Genomic DNA, 5,950 nt, shown 5'->3' with positions numbered 1-5,950 from the left:
TGGCAGAAGGCAAAGGAGGAGCAAAGGCACATCTTCCATGGTGGCAGACAAGAGATAGTATGTGCAGGGAAACTGCCCTCTAAAAAGCCATCAGATCTGATGAGACTTATTCACTATCATGAGAACAGCATGGGAAAAATCCACCCCCGTGATTCAATTACCTCCCACTGGGTCCCTCCCACTACACATGGGGATTGTGGGAGCTACAATTCAAAATAAGTTTTGGGAGAGAACACAGCCAAACCATATCATTTTCCAAACTTTCAGATTTCTTCCTTGGGAACACCAGTTATTCTAACATTTGGTCATTTAACATAATTCCTAACTTCTTGGAGACTTTGTTCATTTTTTTAAATTCTTTTTTCTTTGCCTTTGTCAGATTGGGTTAATTAAAAAGCCTTGCCTTTGAGCTCTAAAGTTCTTTCTTCTACGTGGTTGATTCTGTTGCTGAGACTTTACAGTGAATTTTGCAATTCTCTGTGTCCTTCATTTCCAGAACTTATAATTATTTTTTATTTTAATGCTATTTATTTTACTGGAGATTTTTCCATTCATATCATATTCTGTATCTTTTTTAAAATTTCTTTAAGTTGGAATTCACTTTTTCTGGTGCCTCCTTGATTAGCTTAATAGTTTACCTTCTGAATTCTTTTTCTGACAATTCAGAGATTTTGTCTTGGTTTGGATCCATTTCTGGGGAACTAGTGTGATCTTTTGGGGGTGTTAAAGAATCTCGTTTTCTCATATTACCGGAATTGTTTTTCTGGTTCCTTCTCATGTGGGTAGACTGTGTCAGAGGGAAGATCTGGGACTCAAGCACTGATGTTCAGATTCTTTTATCCCATGGGGTGCTCTCTTGATGTGGTGCTCTCCCCTTTCCCCTAGGGATGGGGCTTCCTGAGAGCCAAATTGCAATGATTGTTATTTCTCTTCTGGATCTAGCCAAACAGCAGAGCTACCTGGTTCTGGGCTGGTACTGGAGAGTGTTTGCAAAGAGTCCTGTGATGTGATTCATCTTCAGGTATCTCACCCATGGATACCAGCACCTGCTCCAGCGGAGGTAGCAGGGGAGTGAAGTGGACTTTGTGAAGATAATTGGTTAAATTTTTGTTCAGTGTGCTGGTTTTGTGTTCGTTGGCCTCCAGCCACGAGGTGGTACTTTCAAAGGTGCATCAGCTGCACTTGTATAGGGAGGATTCAAGCTTGCCCTAGGGTCAAGAGATGGGCAGGGCCATAGGGCTGTCAAGGGATGATGTTTTTTGTCTTTGGCTACTGGGATGAATAGAGAAAGACGATCAGGTGGGGGCAGGGTTAGGTTTGTCTGAACTCAGACTCTCCTTGGGTGGGGCTTGGTTTGTCTGCTGCAAGGGAAGGTTTCCAGGGAAGTAGGAGAAAGCTGGTAGCCACAGGCTCGCCCAGCTCCCTTTCTGCCACAGCCAGAAAGGCTGGTCTCACTCTCACTGTGCCCCCACCAACTGCACTAGGTTTATTTCTCAGGCAGCCAGTGAGCAGGGCTGAAAACTTGCCCCTGGCTACAAGCCTCTCAGCTCAGAAAGCAAGCAGACTCACAGACTCACAATTCTTTGGCTGTCCCAGGGAGGCTGCAGTAGCAATCCACCTCCTTCAAAGCGTCTGTGGATTCTCTTGGCTTTCCTGGTAGGTTCCTGTGGTAGTTCTTAGAGCAGAAGTTCACAATGTGAGTCTCCACACACTATTCTGTCTGTCCAAATGGAAGCTGCGAGTTAGTCCTACCTCCTATTTGCCATTTTCCCTCTTGCTAACTTTAAAATTATTTATTTCACCTTGACTTTAGACTTTCTGAATATAATATGCTATAGTAAAGGCCCTTTAGCAATGTATTTGCCTGGGGATTACTGGGCCTTCTCTATGTGGATGTCTAACTCCCTTGATAGGCATGAAATCCAGTATAGAATAATTCATAAATTTGGTTGCTTTATGTATTCCCAGGTGTCCCAAAAGTTTTGTTCATTCTTTTTTATTTTTTCTTTAGTTTTGTCTCACTGGATTGTTTCAAAATACCTGTCTTCAAGTTCTGACATTCTTTCTTCTGCTTGGTCTAGCAGATTACTGAAGCTTTAGAATGTGTTTTGAATTTTCTTCAATGAATTTTTTAGCTCCTGAATTTCTGCTTGGTGATGTGTTTACTATTATCTATCTCCTTGGTAAATTTCTCCTTCATATCTTGATCTGATTTTCTGATTTCATTTGTGTTAGTTTTCAAATTTCCCTTGCATCTCATTAAGCTTCATTAAAACCATATTTTGAAGTATTTATCTGGCATATCAGGGAATTCTTTTTAATTAGGATCTGTTGCTGGACAATTGTTTTGGTCCTTTGGTGTCATATATCCCTGCTTTTTCATGTTTCCTGTGTCCTTCTGATGATATTTGTGTACCTGGTGTAGCAGTCACTTGTTCCAAAATTTTGAAATTGCTTTTGTAGGTGAGTTTTTTTTTCCTGAGACTCATGTACCCTGTTTATTGAATTTAATACTTTGGCTTTGATTTTGGGTGCCTAGGGTAGTTTTTTCTTTGTATGTTGTCTTCGGCAGTACACAGGGTCAGTTGTTTCTGTGATTTCCTGAGTGACTTAGGGCACAGTTATTAGTTGAGGTTGTGGTGAAGTTTTGCTGGGACTTGGGACACCAACCAAGCCCAGTCTTCAGGCCCCAGTGGTGGCAGAAGTAGGGTGAGCATGCCTGTTCTTAGGCTCCAGAGCAGCTTTCACTGACCCTGGTGTGAGTGGGTCCTGGAGAGCTGATTCCTGGGCCTCCAGCTGGCCAGCCTAGAAGCTAGTAATGGGAATGGTGGACCAGGTATGTAGGTAGCTTCTCAGGCCACTGGGTAGCTGGTGTGGTGTGGGTGATGGTAGTAGTGGTGGTGGAGCAACTCCTGGGACCCAAGCAGTCTGTGTTGCTGTTGTTGGAAGCTCTGATGGATTGGGTGGGCTAGTTCCCAGTCCCACAGCTGCCCATAGCAGGGCGAAGGTTATTGTACTAAGCGTGCTTAAGAGAGCCTGTTCTCCCCTGTTCGTCTCCTGACTAGATGCCATTTACAGCCACATTGCCTCAAACTGCCTGCAGGTGGGGCACACCCCAACCTTAAACTCTCAAAATGGTGCCAGCTGTGGGCTTGTGACCACATAGGGTGGGCCCATGTCAGGTGAGCAGCATGGGCAGGAAACTGGGGAGTGCAGTACGCTCTAGTCTTGTTCTCATGGCAGCTCATAACAGTGCATTAGATATTGTCCTAGATATGCATAGAAGAACCTGGTTTCCCTGTCCTTCTTGACCCTGTGGTGGCTACAGCCATGTCAACTTGAACTTGGCCTGAGGTCTGGACACAGCATGGTGTTGAAATCTCAAAATGGCACATTGACCCTACAACCACGGAGGGCGAAGCACCTCCCAGGCAGGCAGCATGGGCAAGAAGCTGTGTGGACTGCAGTCTGCTCACATCTCAGTATCAACAGCAGCTCATTGGAGAGCAGTGGGTGTTTTCCTAGATGTGCATAGGGTAGCCTGGTTTCCCTGATGCTCCATGGCTCAGTGGTGGCTGCAGACATGTCAGCCTGATCTCAGTCCAAGGGTGGGGTGCAGCCCAAAGGTAAACTCTCAAAATGGCACCTTGGGCCAAGGATCAGAGGGAGCATGGCACCTTTAAATTAAGTAGTATAGGAAGAAGCTGTGGAGGGTGTGGTCCACTCGCATCTCAGTCTCACAGGAGCCCATTGCAGAGTAATGGGTCTTGTCCTATATATGCATAGAATAATCTTGATTCCCTGTTCCTCCTTGGCTGGGCAGCTGCTGCAGCCAAATCAGCGGGATCTCAGGCAGAGGGTGGGGTACAGCTCAACATTAAACTCTCAAAATAGTGCCTTTGGCTTGGAAACAGAGAGGGTGGGATCCCTCTCAGGCCAGCAGCATGAGCAAGAAGCTGTGGGTAGTACAGTCTGCTCCTGTCTCGGTCTCGGCAGCCCACAGCAGGGTGGCAGGGACCCTCATAGGGGTACAGGAGCACCTCGTCTCCCTTCTCCCTTCTTGGAGCAGCGCAGTGGCTACAGCCATGTCTGTAGGTCCCTGGTATCTAGAATCTCAAAATGGCTCCTAGCTGAAGCTTCTCCAGGCTTAGATATCTTGTGGGATCCTGTGTGGATTCCCTTTCTGGAGCGACAGTTCTGTGCAATCATTAGGCAGCACTTCAAGTCAGGCCTGGGGCCCTAGTGGGTAAAGGATTTCTTTCACAGCTGAGATGGTAAAAGCCTGTCATGTAGCCTGCAGCGTTTTTCTCTTACTGTTTTCCCCACCCAGGAGCCTCTCCTGACTCTCAGACCTGATTTTAAAATTTACATGCGAATGCAAAAGGCCAAGAATAACTATTAAAATCTTGAAGAATGAAGTTGGTAATCTTTCATACTTACAAAGTTATACAAATTAAACAGTGTGGTGTTAGCATGACATGAGGATAGCAAACTGGATCAATTGAATAAAATAGAAAAACCAGAAAAATATTTACATTTATAGAATCATCTGATTTATTTCTAAGTTGGAGCTACAGTGCGATATAAAAAAAGTGATCTTTACAAAAATGGCTTGGATCAATTTGATGTTTATATGGAATTAAAAATTACCCCAATTTCTCATAATATACAACTATCAAAATTAGATAAATCACAAAACTACAGTGGAAGGTAAAATCAATAAAATTAATAAAAGATAGCAAAGGAAAATAGCTTTGTAATCTTGTGGTATACAAAGTTTTCTTTTCAAAACCACTTTATTGAGGTATGATTGACACATAAAAAGCTGTAAACATTTAATGCATACGTCTCAGTGAGTTTCGGGACAAGTGGACACGTGGAGAAGTATCACCACCACCAAGGCCATAAACACATCCATCAACTACCAGTTTCCCTCTGCCCCCTTTATCATTATTATTATTATTGTTGTGTGTGTGTGTGTGTGCGTGTGTGTGTGTGTGTGTGTGTGGAAAGAACACTTAATATTTATGCTCTTAGCAAATTTTCATTGTAGCTATATTGTTAGTGATAGGCCCTGTGCTATATAGTAGGTCTCCAGAACTAATTTGTTTTCATAACTGAAACTTTGTACCTTATGAGCATCCCCATACCCCACCCCAATCCTCTGGTAACCTCCATTCTACTCTCTGCCTTTTCAGTTTATTTTTTATTTCACATATAAGTTAGCTCATAGTATGTGTTTTTGTCTGACGTATCTCACTGAACAACACCCAAGTAAATCCATGCTATTGCTTTACTAATGTGGAATAATGCTCCATTGTATGTACAGACCAGTTTCTTACCAATACATTAACTGATGGACATTTAGATTGTTCCCATATCTTGGCTGTTGTTAATATCCCCCTATTAACTTGGCTATTGTCAATAGCCCCGTTGTTTCCATATCTTGGCTATTGTTATTAAGGCAGCAATACACATGGAGTGCTGATAATCTCTTTGAGATTCTGATATCAATTCCTTTGGATATATACCCAGAAGTGGGATTGCTGGATTATATGGCAGTAGTTCTATTTTCTGTTTTTTTGAGGAACCAAAATATTATTTTCCATAGTGGCTGTACAATTTTACATTCCCATCAACAGTATACAGGGCTTTTTTTTTCCCTCCACATCCTTGCTAACACGTTTTAAAAAAGCCATCCTCACAGGTGTTAGGTACTTTCTCATTGTGGTTTTAATTAGCATTTATCTGATGAGCAGTAATGTGTAGCACCTTTTCATATACCTATTGGCCATTTGTGTGTCTTCCTTGGAGAAACGTCTATTCAGGTCCTCTGCTTATTTTTTCTTCTAGTTATTTGTTGTTTTGTTTGCTATTCAGTTTTTCTCTGATATTTAATTTTTTTCTTTAGTTGTGCATAAGCTTTTTAGTTTGGTATAGTATTTTATTT

This window comes from Symphalangus syndactylus, chromosome 3 (assembly GCF_028878055.3).
Source record: "Symphalangus syndactylus isolate Jambi chromosome 3, NHGRI_mSymSyn1-v2.1_pri, whole genome shotgun sequence".
NCBI classification, from domain to species: Eukaryota; Metazoa; Chordata; class Mammalia; order Primates; family Hylobatidae; genus Symphalangus; species Symphalangus syndactylus.
This window is presented reverse-complemented; position numbering follows the sequence as displayed.